The 20,470-nt window shown below is 41.1% G+C and overlaps 1 protein-coding gene and 1 pseudogene across 2 annotated transcripts in view; both read right to left on the bottom strand.

Moving 5' to 3' along the window:
- Window positions 1-1,158, bottom strand: part of LOC148018758 (uncharacterized) — a 40,077-nt pseudogene extending 38,919 nt beyond the window's left edge.
- The window catches only part of CKS (Nucleotide-diphospho-sugar transferases superfamily protein), a 108,635-nt gene that overhangs the window by 76,162 nt on the left and 12,003 nt on the right, over window positions 1-20,470 (bottom strand). The gene's annotated exons all lie outside the window — the stretch shown is intronic.

The raw sequence follows: 20,470 nt of genomic DNA, 5'->3' as shown, positions 1-20,470 counted from the left end.
ACCACCCAACGATTTCAAAGGCATGCTACATACATCAGAATGCACTAAGTCCAAGACATTTGACTTACGGGAGACACCAGAGTAAAAGAAATTTTTCATTTGCTTTCCAAACTGACAGTCATTACAAAAATCAAGTTTAGAGCCTTTTCCATCAACCCTCTTCAAAGAGGTAAGGACATCAAGTCCTTTCTGGCTCATATCGCCTAATCTCTTATGCCATAACTCCAAATGACAGCCAATTTCAGTAACTGCAAGAAACTTGCCATTCAAAGCTTTACAGTGCAGACAATACAAAGTGCCCTTCTTGGTTCCTTTAGCAATCAGCATAGAACCCCTTTTTAATTTTCACAAACCACCACCAAACAGTGTGGTGTAACCATGCAAGTCAAGCTGTCCAACAGATAGTAAACTCTTCTTGATGCCAGGCACATATCTGACATCTTTCAACACAAGTTCTTGCCCATTATCCAAAGACAAGTGTATGGTGCCAATCCCATCAATGCTGCAAGCATGATTATTTCCAAGGTAAATCTTGCCATAATAGCCTGCATCGAAAGTAGCAAAGCACTCCAAGCATGGACTCACATGGAAAGAGGCACCAGAGTCTACAATCCAAGTTTGAGTGACACCATCATCAACTGATAAAAGTACATCAATCACATCAGCCTTAGTGATCTGCATATCCTGCATGTGACATACAAGGGCATCATAATCCACTGCACATAATACATCAGCCTCTGCATCCGAGAGCTCCTCTATGACAACACTGGAGGCCACATTGGCCTTTTCCTTGCCTTTGCCTGCCTCAGATGCATCTATCTTTTCCTCTTTCTTCTTTTTGTCTCCTGCATTCTTCTTTCTCTCTTGTTCCTTCTTGTAATACCTCCAATCAGGCTTCTTGTGGCCCTTCCGACCACACTGATAGCATGTAACATCACTCTTTTCTTTTCCTTTGCTCTTGCTCCTGCTTCTTTGTCCAGCATTTGCATTTTTCTTTTCAGCCCTGCCTCTAACATTATAAGCTGAGTTGCTGCCTTCTCCACTAGACTTACGTCTAATTTCTTCATTCAAGATCGAACCCCTCACACCATCATATGTGAGATTGGGGTTATTACTCACAGAAACAACCAAAGTCTCCCAAGAGTCAGGCAATATCATGATCAAAAAGATCGCCCTCAACTTATCATCAAAATCCAAACTTGCATCCTTGAGCTGATTTAAAATGCCAGTAAATGCACTCAAGTGCTCAGCTGCAGGCTTGGACTCATCTAGCCGCATATTCACCAACTTGCGCATTAAATGCACCTGATTAACAGGTGTGGTGATCTCATAGGTAGTTTTCAACTTCTCCCATATTGCATGACCAGTGTCTAAACCCTTAATGTCTGTCAAAATGTCATGAGTGACACCCATCTTTATGTAAGCCACAGCCTTTTTATTGACTTTGGCCCAATCCGCCTCAGACATTTGTGCGGGTTTATCCATTTGCAAAGCATCCTCACAATCCTTTAAGAACAGTATGCCCTGCATACGATCTTTCCAAAGATCAAAGCCCTGACCATCAAATCGCTTGATTTCCATCAAACTTTTAATGTCAGAACTGGAAGAAGTTGTAGCTATTTTTATCACAAGTACAAGTGTAAATGCACTGAACTGCAAGAGCACAAGCTAAATCAGCAAATACACTGCTGTTCTTGCATAACCAGCAATAATCCTCTGCTGTTTTTACATAAACCAGCCACTGCACAGGAAAATAATGCAGAAATTTATCAAATTCTGCACAAAATCCCAAATTTCCAGGTCCAAATGTACGCAAATGTCAGCCAAACTGACTCAGCTAAGAAAAATTACATCAATACATGAAAAGCCCCAATTTTTCTTGGTCCAATGCCAAGAAATTTTACTCGAATGAGCAAAATTTCAACAAATTTGGAAAAATCCCCAAATTAATTGAGGTCAATGCGCACAATGTCTGCAATTTCTGACACAGATGTCACTGTCAAGCATTAACAGCATCAAATCTGGGAAAAGCCCCAAATTTCCAGGTTCAAATTTGCCCAAATCTGAGAACTGTGCTTGCGCACGCGAACTCTCGTCAGTGGCAAAGGGGCTGCTTGCAGTAAACCTTAGAAAAATTTAAAAAATTTCAGGAAGAAAAACGTGTCGAATCTGCAGCCGTTGACCTTGCGCATGCCCGTCATCCCATCGCCTGATGCCACGCAACCTTGCACCTGCCCATCAGATGCCACGCAGCCTTGCGCCTGCCGCCTGATGCCACGCAGCCTTGCGCCTGCCCGTCAGCCCGTCGCCTGACAGACACGACCACTCCTATGAGCTGTCACTGGTCAGACATGACCTGTGTGAGCCCGCTGGTCAAACACGACCTGTGCGAATCTATCACTGGTCAGACACGACCTGTGCGAGCTTGCCAAGTCAAAAACGACCTGTGTATTTCGCACGAGCAAACACTGAAGATGTCTCGCACGGGCTCCGGGAAGCGCGCACACCTTGCCGAAGCTCTGATACCAGTTGTTGGAGTGCGCGGGTAGCGGAAGCGTGAAGATTTGCAGCAGAGGAAGTGAGCAAGTGAGTGTGAGTAAGAGTGTAAGTAAGAGTGTGAGTAAGAGTGACGAATCGATTTTGGGTATACCAACAATGTGTTGGTACACAAAGAATAAAATGTACTTATACTTAGGGCCCGTAAGGTTGCATTCACATGTACAACATAACAATACACGTGTAAAATACACGAAGGCGAATAAAGGACCTTTACATCCCAACACACACTCTGTTGTGCATCTTCAAAACATTCAGGCTCCTCATCATCGAGGGTGCTTGCTGCCATGACGAACTCCATGGTATGTGCAATATCATGCATACGAGCTTGCCTTCTAGTACGACCAGCCATGGATGCATCCAAATGACTATCTTTCATAGTCTATAAATACCATCTAGGCATTTGTCTTGCCTCCTGACTATGCATAAGCTCTTGCTGAATTTCCGTTTCAACACTTTGCTGAATATTCAGATCAGCCAATGGCTCATTTTCTACATTTTCCAAAGGAGTAGCTGGCTGAACATTGAGTTCACTTGCTGAAACTCCAGCTGAATCACCAAATGTAATAGGCAGCAACCCTTCAAATACATCTGATGCCAAGAGGCATATTTCACGGTGGATTCCGTGCCACGGTGGATTCCATGAGGTTTTACGGTGGATTCCGTAAACTTTGATGACCGGGACTCATACACAAAGTGGATTCTTTGTCCGAGAAGTTGATGGGGACGCCTATCCTTTTCGGGCGTTTCATTAATTTAGTGTATACATGGGTGATTCCATAGCGGGTGATTCCGCAAAATACATATTAAATTAATAAACGTTTACGAGTTTAGAGTGCGTACTCGTAATAAATTAAGGTTAGGATTGATTTCTAACCAGTTGATTTATTTATGTAGCTGAAGACTGCTAGGTATTCACTTTTGTCGGTTTAATTGTATTATTTTACTAACAATTGTGAATGCTTCAGTTGATGTGTAGAGATAGCAGCAGTGGCGGAAGAAAGCATTGGAGGATAGCGAGTATTCGAGTTATCACTTATATTTTGATGGGCGCATACCTTAGGCATGGCGCCTATATTTTGTCGCGCCTATTTATTGAGGCGTTGGATATTTATTTATTATTTTGTATGCGCATGGGCGCACGATTATGATATTTGTATTTGGACATTATATTGGGTATGCCTGACTCTTTGGGCGCCGCCCATTAGCTTTATTTCTATTTTGTGCTAAAGCAAACTCAAAAGCCAAAAGCATGCTATTTTATAATTTGGGCTATTATTTGAGCTTGAAGATGATTAATACATAAAATACATGCTTTGTGGAGCGCTCACACAAGGCATGGGGAAAGATTGCACCCAATTCGTCTCTTGTTCATGTCGTGCATGCTTTTTACCTTGAGTTTTGTGCAAAAAGTAGAGTTCTTTTGTTCTTGGGGACCTTCCGGCATTCACTACGCAAGTATACGGCATCCGATCTACGCACCAGTGGTATCAGAGCGAAGCTGAGATCGAGAGCTTCCAATCGCTACCCATCTTGTGCGAAGGCGGAGCTCCTGGAACGATCGAGCTCTACGGTCAATCTCATCACAAACGGTCGATACGGGTGGATTCCTGGCGGTCAAGAACCTCTGTTTCCAGCCTCTAATCGCGAAGGACCGGCCTGCAACGGCGGAGGACCACTCCTACATCTTCTTCCTCAAGTCATGGATACAGAGAGATAAGTTTCAAAACTCATAAGCATAAAAGCTTAATATAAAGCTTATTAAGCTTAAAGAAGCTTAAAGAAGCTTAAAAGCTTCAAAAATTTCAGTCGACAGCATCAGGAGGAGATCAGCGTGATTTTCGCGGCGTCAAAAAACGGCCTCTCCCCTAAAATTCGACGACATGGCTGATTAAGCTCAAAGCTTACTACTCTAAGTCAAGTTACACAAAATCTACAAAGTTTACAAGTCTAAATTCTGCAAGTCAAAAATTACTTACTTTGCAAGTCTGGCAAGTAACTTGAAGTCAAAACTCACTTCTGTTTAAAACTCCTAGAAGCATTGTTCCTGCGCAGAAGTACCAAACTGCAAAGTTATTCTCTGGAAGGTACTGTTCGCATACGCAAACTTGCTGAACCAGTTTCAGCACACGCAGAAGGTCAAAACGCAGATTTTTCAAAGATTACAAATTCCGCAATAGCCAAAGAGAAAGATTGTGAAAGCCACACACAAAAATATATAAGCCTTGTATACCCAAACTTGAGCTACGCTCATCCCGCTAATTGGATTTTGACAGTGTGAGGTCTTTTGAAGTTTTGTAGGATGATGGAACCACATATAGATGATTTAATGGCTGAAGGCGATCTTCCTGAACCTACGATGGAGCAAAAGCTGGATTTAATTATGATGCAGTTGCATGAAGAACGACGAGCTCGGCAAGTTGGCTAATTTACAAAGATCAACTACTAACAAAGGGGAGCCACAATCTGAAGATCTTATCCGACGTACCATCGATGCGACTCTCGAAGCTCAATCCATCCGCAAAGAAACAAAGATAAGTAAAAGAAATTTCAAATTCCGTACTTTCAATGGCACTCGAGAGGGAAAAACTGTTCTTGCATTCATCAGTCAGTTTCATGATTACTTTCATGAGGAAACATACGCAGAAAAAGATAAAATCAAGTGTGACACTAATCATTTAGTAGATAGAGCATCTCTTTGGTGGACCGTGGTTCGTAAGAGCATAGAATGTCCCACTACCTGGGAGAATTTCAAGAAGAAGTTTATACAGGATTTCCTTCCTCCACAATTCCATGAAAAAGCCATAAAGCAATGGAACCTTCTTCAGCAAAGAGATCGTGAGTCCATTCCTCAGTACAACGAACGCTTTTGAAATGCATTACTCCAGTTACGCATGCTTGAAGACGTACCTGAAGCGACTCACAAGCGCAAGTATATGTCTGGATTACTTGGGCATTACTACGCTGAAGTCAATATGTTCAAGTCTGCAACTCTTGAAGACGCAATTTCTTTAGCTCATGACACTGAAGACAAGCTTCGAGGAAGAGACAAGCGTCCACAGCAATTTCAAGCCAATGGTAACTATGGATCTAAGTAATTCAATTCAAATTTTAGAAGATTTAATCAAGGTCGATTTCCTTCATCATCTTTCCGTAAGACTTGGGCAAAACCATCTGCTTTACCATCCAATACCAATCAAAACCCCAAGCCAATTTCACAGCCAAATCTTAATATTCCTAGACTTTCTGTCATTGCAAACAATGTATCTAAAGCCAAACCTATAGTGTGTTATAAATGCCACTAACCTGGACATCTAGCAGCCAATTGCCAATCGAAGAAGCCACCTGTCCATATCAACTATCTTGGAGCAATGGAAGATGAAAAACATGAAGAAATGTCTGATTTCACGGAAGATGATGACGACATTACTACTCCTTCAGATACTTTACCAGGTATGCCAACTCCACATTCTTTATTGACAATGAAATGTTTAGTGCATGGAAAAGAAAAGATTATTTTGCATGATGATGGTAGTACTCATGATTTTATTTCTGCAAAGTTACTGAAAGAATTGAAATTACAAATTGTTCCTACGCATTATCGCATTAAAGCAGCATTCTTAGGCACAAGGTATAATGGAACACAAGAGGTGCATGACTTAGAAATTCAAATTAGTGAATACACTGAAAGAATGAATTTTCTAGTTGTACCATTACAGTCCAGTGATATTATTTTAGGTATGCCTTGGCGTCATCAGCATAACCCTGATATAGATTATTCCACACATTCAATTAATATTCATTTTCAAGGAAAACATATTACATTGTATGGTATGCATGCATCTAATGCTTTTCCACTGCTTTCTCATACTCAAGCTAAACGTGCATTACGCAAAAGTAGTAAATCTTATCTAATTTGGATAAATGAACTGCAAGTTTAAAAAAAACATATGCACCCTAGGCATAAAGAATTTCTTGCACAATTTAAAGACTGTTTTGCAGAAGATCTACCACTTGGTTTACCTCCTTCACGTCCAGAAGACCACAAAAAAGATTTAATTCCTGGTACACAACCACCTTGTAAAGCACCATATAGGCATAACCAGATAGAGCAAAAAGAAATTCAAAATCAAGTTGAGGAATTACTAAATAGAGGATTGATTAGACCTTGTAGTTCTCCATTTGGTGCACCTGTTTTGTTGGTAAAGAAGACTAATAATACTTATCGTATGTGCATTGACTATCGTGCTTTAAATAAGATCACAGTAAAGAATAGATATCCAATTCCTAGAGTCGATGACCTTATGGATAAACTGCAAGGTTCTGTCATATTTAGTAAAATAGATATTAAATCTGGTTATCATCAGGTGAGATTAGATAAGTCTGACATATTCAAGACTGCATTTAGAACACAATTTGGTCATTATGAATTTTTAGTGATGCCTTTTGGATTGACTAATGCACCTACTACATTTAGTAGAATGATGAACCGTATATTTTTGAAATATCAACATTGTGTTATTGTATTCTTTGATGATATCTTGGTGTTTAGTCAAAATGAGAAAGATCATTATGAACATCTGTCCTTGGTTTTCAAGTTGTTGAAAGATAATCAATTGTATGCTAATCCGAAAAAAAGTGAGTTCTTTCAAACAGAAATTAAATATTTAGGTCATATCGTATCATCAGATGGTATTAAGGTTGGCCCTAAGAAGATAGAAGCAATATTGAACTGGCCTATACCTAAAAATGTGCATGAGTTACGATCTTTTTTAGGTCTTGCTAGTTTTTACAAGAAATTTGTGCGAAATTTTTCATTACTTGCTTTGCCTTTGACTAAACTTTTAAAGAAAGGTATTGTTTATCATTGATCTGATAATCAACAGAAATCCTTTGATTTATTGAAACATGCATTAACCCATGCTCATGTATTACAACTACCTGATTTTAATAGACCATTCTTTTTAGTAGTTACTGATGCTAGTGGATCTAGAATAGGAGCCGTACTTATGCAAGATAATCATCCCATAGCCTATTCTAGTTGTAAACCGAAACCCTCCGAACTTAAATATTACACATATGATAAAGAATTATTAGCTGTGGTACAAGCTTTAAGACAATGGAAACATTACTTAATGGGTTCTGAGTTTATGATTAAGACTGATCAACAAAGTATTAGACATTTACGTAGCCAACCCCAAATATCTGACCGACATATCAAATGGGCAGCCTTTATTCAGAGTTTTCATCCGATTATCCAATATCAACCAGGTAAAGAAAATGTAGTGGCCGACGTATTAAGTAGAAGACCCACCATTCATAATATTTCTGTTATATCATTTGATTCTCTAACTCCTATAAAAGATACTTATCATCAGGACATTACTTTTCATGCTGATTGGAATAAATTAGTTGAAAATAACTGGATTTCTATTGATTTACTGTCTTATAATGATGGATTCATGTTTTATGAAAAAAGATTATGTATTACAGTTCTATTCAGATCTTTTGTTTTGAATGAGATTCATTGTCCTCCATATCAAGGTCATAGAGGTATCATATCTACTTTGCGTACATTGACTGAAGATTTTTATTGGCCACATATGGACACTGATATATCTAACTTTGTTTCTGAATGTTTGATTTGTAAAAGAGTTAAGAGACATCATGGTAAACAATATGGATTACTTATGCCTTTATCTATTCCATCAAGACCATGGGAACAGATTTCTATGGATTTTATTACTGGTTTACCTAATACTAAAGCTAACCATGACATGATTTGGACTGTAGTAGATAGGTTTAGTAAACAAGCATATTTCATTTCATGTAAGAAAACTTTAACAGCATCTCAGGCAACACAATTGTTTTTGAAAACTGTTTTCACTAATCATGGATTACCAAAAGTTATTATTTCTGATCGTGATTCTAGATTTTGCAACAACTTTTGGATTACTTTGTTTGCTAACCTAGGAACAAAAATTGATTTTTCATCTACATTTCATCCTGAAACTAATAGACAAACAAAAGCCACTAACAGTACTATTTTAGATCTTTTACGTGCTTACACTATTTCTAAACCACAGACATGGGACACACATTTGTATTTACTACAGTTTGCATATAACAATACACCACACACATCTACAAAGAAAGCACCGTTTAAAGTGATTTATGGTTATAGATTATCTACACCTGTTGTATCTTCATCAAATAGAATTCAGAGTGCTGATGATATTGCTACTATGCACGCTACTATTTTTGATGAGGTTAAAGACATGATTGCCAAAGCCCAACAATCATATACCAAACAAGCCAATAAGAAAAGACAAGCAATGAATTTCAAAGTTAATGACTATCTTTGGTTGAGAATAGAAAAACGTAGATTACAAAGTGTAGATAAACATCCAGTTGTGAAATTAGCACCTAGATTTTATGGACCATTTAAGATTATTCACAAAATTAATGACAATGCATTCAAGTTAAAATTACCACCTCACTGGAAAATTCACGACACATTTCACATTAGTTTATTACGACCCTTTAGAGGCCAATTACATGTACACCCTATTTATGAAAATCCACATTTGTTAGATGAAGAGACTGAAATACTTGAACCTGAAGCTATCATAGATACTGACTTTATGACCACTAGAACTGGCCGAAGATATTCTAGATATTTAGTCAAATTTAAAAACCATCCTATAGAGCAAGCCCAATTGATGCACGCTAGAGACTTAAATGCTTTCCCCACTCTATTAGCTCCACATTGAGCTAATAGCAATTGAGGTCAATTGCTATCCCACCCCGGGGGTATGATGCCAGGAGGCATATTTCACGGTGGATTCCGTGCCACGGTGGATTCCATGAGGTTTTACGGTGGATTTCGTAAACTTTGATGACCAGGGCTCATACACAAAGTGGATTCTTTGCGCGAGAAGTTGATGGGGACGCTTATCCTTTTCGGGCGTTTCATTAATTTAGTGTGTACATGGGTGATTCCATAGCGGGTGATTCCGCAAAATACATATTAAATTAATAAACATTTATGAGTTTAGAGTGCGCACTCGTAATAAATTAAGGTTAGGATTGATTTCTAACCAATTGATTTATTTATATAGCTGAAGACTGCTAGGTATTCACTTTTGTCGGTTTAATTGTATTATTTTACTAATGATTGTGAATGCTTCAGTTGATGTATAGAGATAGCAGCAGTGGCGAAGGAAAGCATTGGAAGATAGCGAGTATTCGAGTTATCACTTATATTTTGATGGGCGCATACCTTAGGCATGGCGCCTATATTTTGTCGCGTCTATTTATTGAGGCGTTGGATATTTATTTATTATTTTGTATGCACATGGCCGCACGATTATGATATTTGTATTTGGACATTGTATTGAGTATGCCTAACTCTTTAGGCGCCGCCCATTAGCTTTATTTCTATTTTGTGCTAAAGCAAACTCAAAAGCCAAAAGCGTACTATTTTGTAATTTGGGCTATTATTTGAGCTTGAAGATGATTAATATATAAAATACATGCTTTGTGGAGCGCTCACACAAGGCATGGGGGGAGATTGCACCCAATTGGTCTCTTGTTCATGTCGTGCATGCTTTTTACCTCGAGTTTTGTGCAAAAAGTAGAGTTCTTTTGTTCTTGGGGACCTTCCGGCATTCACTACGCAAGCATACGGCATCCGATCTGCGCACCAACATCACGGGCAGCCTGATATGTATCTAAACCAGCCAAGGAAAATTCTGATTTTTCATCAAATAGTACATCCCTACTGACAAACACCTTTTTAGAAATAGGATCATAGAGTCTATAGCCTATGCTCTCACTGCTATATCCCATAAAAATGCATTTAACAACCTTGTTATCCAACTTTTTCCTGAGTACCTTTGGAATATGTGCATATGGAAGGCACCCAAAGGTACGAAAGTGTCCAACAGAAGGTTTCCGGCTGTTCCAAGCTTCAAAAGGTATAATTTTCTTCAATGCTTTAGTGGGACATCTGTTCAAAACATGGCAAGCATACATGACGGCTTCCATCCAGAAACTGTGAGGCAAGCTCTTTGCCCTCAACATGCATCTGGCCATCTCCATGAGAGATTAATTCTCTCTCTCTGCAAACCCATTCTGCTATGGAGTATAAGTAGTAGTGTACTGATGGACAATGCCCTTCTGCTTCAAAAATGAATTCAGCATAGAGGACATGTATTCCCCCCCTCAGTCCGAACGGAGAGTCTTAATTTTACAACCAAACTGGTTTTCAACAAGTGCAAGAAAAGCCAAGAATGCATCATACACTTCTGACTTTTTGACCAAAGAGTAGACCCAACAAAATCGAGTAAAGTCATCAATAAAAGTCACAAAATAGTAACATCCTCTCAATGACTTTGTCTGCATAGGTCCACATACATCTGAATGCACTAACTGCAACCTGGCTATTGCTCTAAAAGCAACATCACGGGGAAACGAAAAACGATGCATTTTCCCCAAAATACATCATTCGCACAAGTGCTCAGGAGGTCTCTCCAGTAGAGGTAATCCATCTAGCATCTGCGTACGCTGTAAGAGCATCAAGCTGCCAAAGTTCACATGCCCCATCCTAGCATGCCATAACTCTACCTGTATCATAGCAGGAGTAAGAGTGGATGCCAAGTACGCTGACTGATCAACTGAAAGAGCATCCAACTCGTATAACCCATGACATAAAGTGCTTGTCAAGACCAAAGTCATGTGTTCTTTGTCTCTCACCATGCATCAGTCATCATCAATGTGACCTGCAATCCACAACGTGCCAAAGAAGAGATAGAGAGCAAATTCTTCTTTATGCCTGGCATAAATAAACCATCCTGTAGGCGGAGAATAGAGCCATCAATGGCTATGAGCACAATCTCCCTAATACATTGTTGGCACACTATACAGACTTGCCAACTGGAGCTGCATGAACAGATGCAAATAAATCTTTGCGAGATGTAATATGCTAGAAGCACCACTATCAAAAAACCAAGTGCCAGCATCCTCAGTAGAGCTAAATGCTCGATCTGCTCAAGAGGTGTCATAATTGCATGTGTAAAAACAATAGTCCCTGTCTACAACAAAGGACACGAACTCAGTAGCAGTGGAAAGAGTATCAGAAACAGACATTCTTGACTCCTTTTTCTTCTCTTTGGCAATGCGCTTTCTGCACTCAGTGATGTAGTGGCTTGGCTTCTTGCAATAATGGTATTTGCCCTTTTTGGCTTGCATGCTCACTTGTTTTTTGTTTGCCTAGGATGTGCCAGAAGTCCCAGAACTCTGCGGAGCATTCTTCACTTGGCTGCCTTTGCCCTTCTATCTAGCCATAAAAGCCTGCTAAGAAGCTATAGCATCCACACCATTATTCCTCCATGTTTGCTCCTCCTCTAGAAGCAAACTGACTAACTGAAGAAAAGTGATTGGCTGTGGCAATCCTCATGGTGAGATTTAAGGCCGTATGAAAAGCCAAGTACAAAGGAGGTAATGAGTTCAAAGTGGTAAATATCATCTGTGCATCCGAATAGAACTCATCAACATTCATGAGTTGCTCTCGCAAGTCTTGAATTTTATTCAAGTGATCCTGAATAGAATCACCTTCATCCATTTTCAATGTTTCTAGCTCTTTCTTCAAGAAAGAGATGCGAGTCTCATTCTTACCTGCAAACATTTGCTCCAAAGTTAGCCAAGCTTCTCGTGAAGAAGCTGCTGAACGAATGTGGGGGATGATTGACCGCTGAACTGCCAATGCAATCAGCGAAAAAGCCTGTGCATCCCGTGTATCCCATGCTTTTTGAGCTGCTATTCTTTGGGGAAGTGGCAGAAGTGGAGCATACTAAGGCGCCCGTGGTGCACGTCCTCATGGAGGAGGAGTAGCTGGAGCCACAACTCCAGGTCAAGCTTCTTCTCCACTGACATAATCCCAAAGATTTTTTGCCACAAGTACATTCTTCATTATGAAGGACCAAAGTGAATAGTTATTTCCATCCAATCTGTTCTCCTTGAATACATAGGTGAAAACATCTCCTCCCTAATTTGCCACGATTTTCAATTACCAAAAAAAATGCAAAAGAGCAATGTCGAAGCAGGACTACACTGGAAATCTGAGAATTTTCAAAAATTGTAGGAAATAACTTTCTGCAATTAGTGTACAGAGGTGCACTCTGTCAAAACTGTCTGTTATGCACATAGTCCAACGTGCAATCAGTGTTCAGCAACACTATACCAGCAAAATCCCCAAAATTTCTTGCCTCAGGTTTGTCAAAGCAGACTGTCAGTGACTATAACTGTAGTACGTATGCCAATGTTCCCAAAAAACATAAAAGCCCCAAAAAAATTTATGAATGTGTCCAGAAATTGCATTTAATGTGTCCCAGACACGTTTCTAAATGTTGTGCTTGTGCCGTGGGAACCCTCTCTTCCAGAAATTATTTTTGGTAGAAAAAATGTTAAAAAATTTTTAAAATTTACATTGGAAATGACGAATCGTTGCTGACGACAGGCGGGTGTGGGAGTGGTCAACGTTGCTGACGTGAGGGCAATCGGGCTGGTCGTCACAGGCGAGTTAACGGGCAGCGCTGGCGACTGACAGGCATGACGTCTGGCGCACCAGCAGTGCTGATGCTAGGCGCAGCATTTGGCAGTCGGGCTGGTGACGAGCTGAGCTCTAAAGACAGGCAGCACAGGGGCGGACAGAAGACGTACGTCTGAGGTCTAGGCAGCTGGAGCTGGATAAGTAGCTAACGAGGCAAGTACTCGCGGGGTGAGAGCTATCTGGCAAGTGACACAACAGCCTAGCGGGTATCAGTCTGGCATGTACAATAGACTGGCGTGGCACAACCCACGAGGCCTGGCGGGTGCAGGACTAAGTGCTGCAAGACAGGGCATTGGTCGAGCTCTGCAGTCGTGTCGAATCCGACGGGCAAAGTTGAAGCTCCCACAGGCTGAGCGGAGCTGAGCTGAACGGAACCTCGTCGACTGAACAAAGCCAATGTTGCTCTGATACCAAATGTGAGAGTGGAGGTCAGGATCGAAGCTCAACACAGAAAACAGTAGACAGTAGAGAATGAAGCACGACACCCAATGCAATAGATTGAAAGAAACCTTAGGGTTGTAGGGGGTGTTCACACCCAAACACGGTAAGTGCCCGTAAGTATGTGTCATACGCACATACGAAATAATACCATAAGTCTAGGGGAAAAAACCTCTCCTACCGAGAGTAAAAAGTGCCCCAGTGTCCTATTGATCACCGACACTCCGATATGAGCATAGGCATAAGTGAGGCGTGAGTGAAATACCCAACACTAAGGCAATTTGGTCTAATTTAAAAAATCTTGCCAAGGACAACCAGGAATCTTGTGACCACAGGTGATAAAGCTCCGCACTGTTTTTATTGTAGGGAGTTAGGTCATTTCAAAAGGGAACGTCCTAAGCACCCCAAACACCGATGCTCCGAGTGCCACAACGTTGGACATAACTACATCAATTGTCCAAACAGAACTCAAAGAGAACTTGAACTTACAAGGAATGAAAGTATATAAGCTCCAATGATCCAGAATATACCAAATACTAGGAAAAACCTAGAAGATATCCATGAGATGTAACTAAAATAAACTTTTCTCTTGTAATCCAGATTCGGATAGATCTAATACAATAAGAAGTTGTTTCAAAAGACCGCATGCCTATGAGTGATCGGAGTAGCGCAGCAAAAGCGTGGTGGGTCCTAACCCACAGGCCCTAAGCCCCCTAATGCTTGTCTTCCCCAGTTCTTCCAAGATAAGGACATCTCGAGTTCTCTAAGGGGGAGAGAATGTGACGTCCCGCTTCCGCAGGACCCCCCCTCCCCCTATTTTAATTAAAATTAATCGAAAATCCCCCCTATCCTCGCCGACAACAGGTGGCAAGGGGGGGGAGGGGGGGGACACAACAGGTGGCGGAAAGGGAAGGAAGAGAGATGATGTCAGTCGTCGACAGAGCTAACGAGGAAGGACTGGAGAGGGAAGGCGACGTTGACGAAGAAGACGACGACAGAAGGAACCAAGCAACTACAACAAGGAAGAAGTGGATGATGAGCTGGAGTCGAGTAGGAGTTGACGGAGGCAACAACAACAATGCTGAAGATGAAGTCGATTAGGTTGATGGGGGGGAGGGGCACATGTGTGCCAAGAAGAGGAGGAGAAGAAGAAGAGAAGAAGAGGGAGAGAGAGAAGAAGAAGGGAAGAAAAAGAAGAAGAGGGAGAAGAAGAAGAAGAAGAAGAAGAAGAAGAAGAGGAGAGAGAGAGAAAGAGGGAGATTCTTTCTTTCCCTCCTTAGAGGGTGGCCATACGCGTCTTTCCTCTTCCTTCTTCCCCGAGTTTGTTTCTCTATCCCGCAAGCTAGTTTCCCTAATTGCCCCCCCTCTTCTACTCGAGAGGTTGCTGAAATTCCTGCAGAAATCGCATTCTAGCAGGGAACATCGGGAATGGCCCCCAAGCGAAGAGTGCCAAGTGCAGGTGGAAATCCCACATCCCACAACAAAGCCTCGGGTGAGGGCATCACTGCCAATCCAACTACGGTACTACCGAACGTAAGTAATATATTTCCGAATTAAAGGACTACTTGCTTTGATTTCCGCACGAGGTGCATTAGGCCATACAATGCCGCACGAGAATAGGTTAACTGAAAGGATAAAAGTCCACCTCAAATATTTGAGGATGAAGTTTGCGAAGTGCTTGTATCAAGGGAAGTTAATTGCCTTAGTTACTATGCAACAAATCCATGCATATCATAAGCGGCATATAATATTTCTAAAGTACTAAGCATCGATAAGTCCTTGATTATTCTTTACCTAGGACAATATTGTTAAGGCTAGCAGATGCATGTAGATGGTACATGCATGGAAAAGATTATATAAAACATATATCAATGGTACATAAATTGATCTTGCATGAAAGTCTTGCTAATATCACGAACTATTAGTTCATTGGAATCTTGTAAATAGCTAGTACAAACAACATTCATTAGGATAAAAACTACGATGCCTTGAGATCTGTCCGATAGCGACTATATTCATCAAACCTATTCGAGGGTTGGACTAGATGCAACAACAACTCCAGGGCAAGCGAAGAGCTCAAGGTTTAGGAAACCCTAAACCAAAGGAAAGACCGATGCTTTCGTACTCGCTGAGAAGAAGGTCAGGTTATCGATCAATATAAGTGCTCAATAGAATTTACATTCTTACATAGTTGTACGAGACCTTGGCATGTGTCTTAGCCAAAGTGTTAAGTAAATTTTGCATGGAATCGCCCTGTTCCCAAGGGAAAGAGCAAATACGCGATGGGAAGGTTATCGCAATTATTCCTACAATGTTTAAAAAAGGATACCATTGTCTTTGTTGATTGATCAAATAACTTCCTAAATGCTTTTTGCATTAAACTGATTGTTGGGATCAATTTGGGGGATTATTCCAAGTGCTTGTGTTTGATGGTAAATGCATGGCAAGGGTCTATAATGACAAGTTGCCATAGAAATAAAGGAATGTTTTCCTGGAAGATGATATTAGAGCTGATTGTCTTGATTGTACTTGATTCTTAATTGGATAAATTAAGGAATGATATTTTGCACGAGTGGATCATCTCCAAGATCGCACCGCGGATTACCCCAAGAGAACACTACTCGATTCAGGGGCTGAAGGTTGAGTGGTGAAAAGGCCAACCACGGAAAGTTATGTCTCACTCCTAGGTCACTTGGGATCAATGGAGCTCTGGACATCCCTTGCCGAGTCCGAAACGGAGTTGTAGACTGCCGTGAGCCCAACGTCCAGGGCGTTGGAAGATCCTATTTTAGATAATGGATAGAAATTATGGCGCCATGTGATTTGGACCGGGTATTTCTATTGGACAAAAGGGATACATAAATTCTCCTATATGGGAGAAAACAAAGATTAACTAGAAAATAAGTTAAGGAACTTGTCTTTCAAAAAGGATTAATTGCTCTGTATTCGTATTTGTGCTGTAAATTACACAAACGAACCCTGTTCCCTAAAAGGCTTAATTAATGAAATTGATGTTGAATGTCACACATAAATGTGATAGGATCTAATTAGAAACTAAAGCTATTAAGGGAAGCGGGTAGGCAGAACCCTGACGAGTCTGTCCTATGGCAAGGTGGTCCCAGATAACTGGGAGGCTTCTCACAAGGTTTTACCGACATTCGGCCTTTAGGTAATGTTAAGTTAGAACCCGATTCATGCCGTTTTAGGGGACCGGAATGGGACTATGCCCTACGGGCAGAGAGGTTGAGCAACGCATCCCTCTCGTTTTCCATTCTCTTTGAACCAAGTGCGGTGTGGATCCGCTTTGGATTGGGTATCTCTGCGTAAAGTAGGATATCCAAGACCCAACGCTAGAATACTGTCAAAAAACTTTGGCCCCTAGAAACCTAGATTTCGGGTCAATCCTAGTGGGTTTGGTCGTGAATGTTCCGTTGCGAGGCGGACTTGGGAAATCCTAGGCGACAAACCCCGAAACATTCCATGGGAGTGCCGGGCGGTGACGCTTAGATTCGTTTCTTGATGGACCGCTAAAACGTGCTTGGACAGCCGATAGGCAGGCACGTTACACTATAATTTCCAAAACACAAATTTGTCTACAACATGCATAGGAATCCACTCAAGCAGCTTCTTGTTCAAAATATTTACTAATGCCTAAAGATTGTGCCCTTAGTCACCATCTCTTCTACCAACCCAAGGCATAATGATCTGATTTTGTACAATTGACAAAAGCAAACTTGGAGGTATTAATGTGGAACCCTAAAGCAAGAGCAAACAAGTCCCACATTCCATTTCTTTACAATTCACAAATATTATCCCGATCACCCTTCAGAAACATAAAGGTGTCATCAACCAAAGCTTGACCAATTAATTGTTTTTCTAGAGGAAGGGAGACCAACTACATCACCATTTGCAGCCAAGTGTGACAACATTGTCAAAATGGCCTCTGTGTATGTGTGTGTGTGTGTGTGTGTGTGTGTGTGTGTGTGTCTACTACCAACCTCCATCCCTCATTTCCACCAATTGACAACCATCCATAATTCCATTGCATGGTGTTGGCAATCACCATTTTCAAACAAAAGACAATCCATCTTACACACCCAAGAGCGCACAGAAACACCATTATACCACCTGTGAAAGCTCGGCAACTTTTAAAGCCAAAGTTTTATCGCACTCTTTATCCATCACTGTCCTTTATGCATGATAACTAATTGTTCAATTCTCATAGACTCCCACAAGGACCAACAAGGTAACCAAGTGAAACCTACCAATATGTTATAAGCTTGTAGCACACTAGACATAGCCCTAGTAGGTGCACCAACTACAACATATATAGCAGTAATGCAAGGGCAATAGCTGTTAGCATTCCTGTGTATTTCATGCTGGTCATCTCTTGGTTGTGAGCTCCCTTAGAGTCTGATGGAGACAAGAGTTGTCACAACCCATGCATTACAATTTTCAGTCCTTGCATTTCAGTGCATTTTATTTTCGGTGTGTTTTAGTGTGTTTGTTCACACTACCAGTCGGTGAATTAGCTCTAGTACTTTCCAATTTTAGCCAATTCTTGGGCTGCATTCACACCTAGTAGTAGGTTTTAGGGGGGTAACCTGTTTTATTCCGATGGACTGTATTAATTACAAGCATCTCGCATCAGGTTGGCCAGCTTTAGGGGCTGCTGCTATAAATAGCAGCATCTCCTCCTTTAGTTGCCAATCACTTTTGTGCAATCAACCACTTGTCAGAGTGCAGCGAATGTGGAAGTGTATGGAAAAACTGAAAGACAATGAACACGAGAGAAGAGGGAGAGAGAAAAGAGAGAGAAGAATGTAAAAATCTGTAGTCAATGAATGCTGAAATGAAAAGGGCAGATATACAAAGGGCTGTCAAAGTATCTCCTCGAGCCAATCTCTCTCATCAACACCTTAAAAGACAAGTGATGGAGGGCAGGCTGCCTAGTGGCCATATGTAGCACAAAACAATCCAATAAAATATGTAGGGCAGCCCAACAAAACTGGCAGACCAGCTGCTGGCAACAGCCATAAATGCAGCCGACTGCTGTACAAAAACTAAGGTGATCAGCGATCTCACACCTGGTTGCCACGTTGTCGCACGGAATACACACGGAAGTTCACAAAAGTCACTCGCTGCAGGGACGCTTTGTGAGATGGGAGCAAAGGATGAAGAAGTGTACTCAACTCAAGGTAAACACATAGAATCCGAAAGACATCAAAATCCTTTCACAAGATGAATCAATAAGTTCAATGGAGGCACACATGATTGCATTATGTGCATTGGATTCTTCTGAGGCTTCTCATGCTTTGGCTTTGAGAATAAGGATTACAAGATCAAGGACTTAAGGAATACAATACTGATGGGTAATCATATCAGCTTTAACTCCTATTGATTTACATGATGAGCCTAAGGCGGAATTCCAGACATACTGCCACCTCCATTACACCATGAGATCAAGACTACAGGCTGCTCCTTTGAAGCTCTTAATATCCCTAACTTCGAAACTCCTCACGTTCATGTAGCCTGTGATTGGAGTTGACGAGCTGAATATGGTTATTCAGGCTTAAAACGCGCTCCTCCGCCTGTGAGTTATGGGCCCATGTTTGTGATATGAAAGGTTTCTCTTCATATAGATTTGCACCACAAAGTAGCCGACACTCTCCTCTCTTTTCAGCTTGATTGGTCAAATCAGTCACCCTACCTTCTGCAATGACAACATAGGCTCTACAAGGCCAGAATACTCTGCAGCTGATACAGCTCCTGTATCTCGGTTGTGGACTTCCAATCCTCCATATTCCATATCTAAAGGCTCTCCTCATGTGATTAATTCATGGCTCATTGATGATTGAACTCACGTGTGTCCAATAAGAGCACCTCCTGGCTCACTTCAAAGTTCTAATCTCCATCAGCCCACAGAGAAATCAGGTCCTCTCCACAGCGGCTCCCTATGTAGGTCTCGGCCTTACAGATGACAGTCTTGCTTCACCTTCTCTCTAAGTTGTTGTAGTTGTGCTTCCTGTCGACTCCAGGATTTGAAATTTTCACCTTAATGCTGTGTTGTTCCTCTGCTACTTGATAAAGTTGCTTACTATAGTATGAGTGCTCTCAAGCTTCATGTAGAACTTGCTGTTGATCAGTCCGGAACTGATCTGTTGTCCATCATTCGTCAACAACAGCAGCACAAAATACAGCTCCTAAAGCATGAAATTCATCACTGTCTGCCTCATGTTGATCAGCAAACTAGGACTGCGCCATCCATCGTCTGCACACAATCAAGTTGGCATCGGAATCGTTGCACTTAGCCACCCTCTTCTTCATCAGCCTTCGACTATAGTTCACAGTGATATAATTCATCCCCCCAGGAACAACGCTTCCCCCTTTTTTTAAAGCTCAACTGCCCCCTCCAAAAGTACAAAGCTTTTCCTCAAAAAGCTTAAGGCTTTTAAAGCTTTTGCTATTCTTCTCTGTCGCCAACTTGCATCAATGCTTACGTCATCCTCCTCCCTGTAACATCATCAATTTCTTGCTATGTTATTTCACCTACCAAGTTTTGATGACTTTGCCCAAGTGGTAGGAATCTTTTTAAGTTCTACTTTTGGAGGTGCCCCCTCTCAGTAAAATGTAGGCTTTGGTGTGGCCTTGAATGTTAGGCTTTTCTTCAGCTGCTTGATTTCTGCTTCCTTCTCCTTCTTTGTTTTGACTTGCATCTCGCTCTTTTCTTCCTCCTTTGCAATTTGCAATTCTTCTAACTTTGTGTAAAACTATTTTCGCTTCTCAACACATTCATCACACTTGAAACTAAAACTAGAATCATTTGAGTTTGCAATGACACTAGCCTTTGCTTTGGCAACCTAA

The sequence above is a fragment of the Lygodium microphyllum genome, chromosome 20, assembly GCF_053477565.2.
Source record: "Lygodium microphyllum isolate KBCC chromosome 20, Lygodium_microphyllum_v1.1.10, whole genome shotgun sequence".
Taxonomy (NCBI): domain Eukaryota; kingdom Viridiplantae; phylum Streptophyta; class Polypodiopsida; order Schizaeales; family Lygodiaceae; genus Lygodium; species Lygodium microphyllum.
Note: the sequence above shows the minus strand (reverse complement) of the source record. Positions and strands in the feature narration are given on the sequence as shown.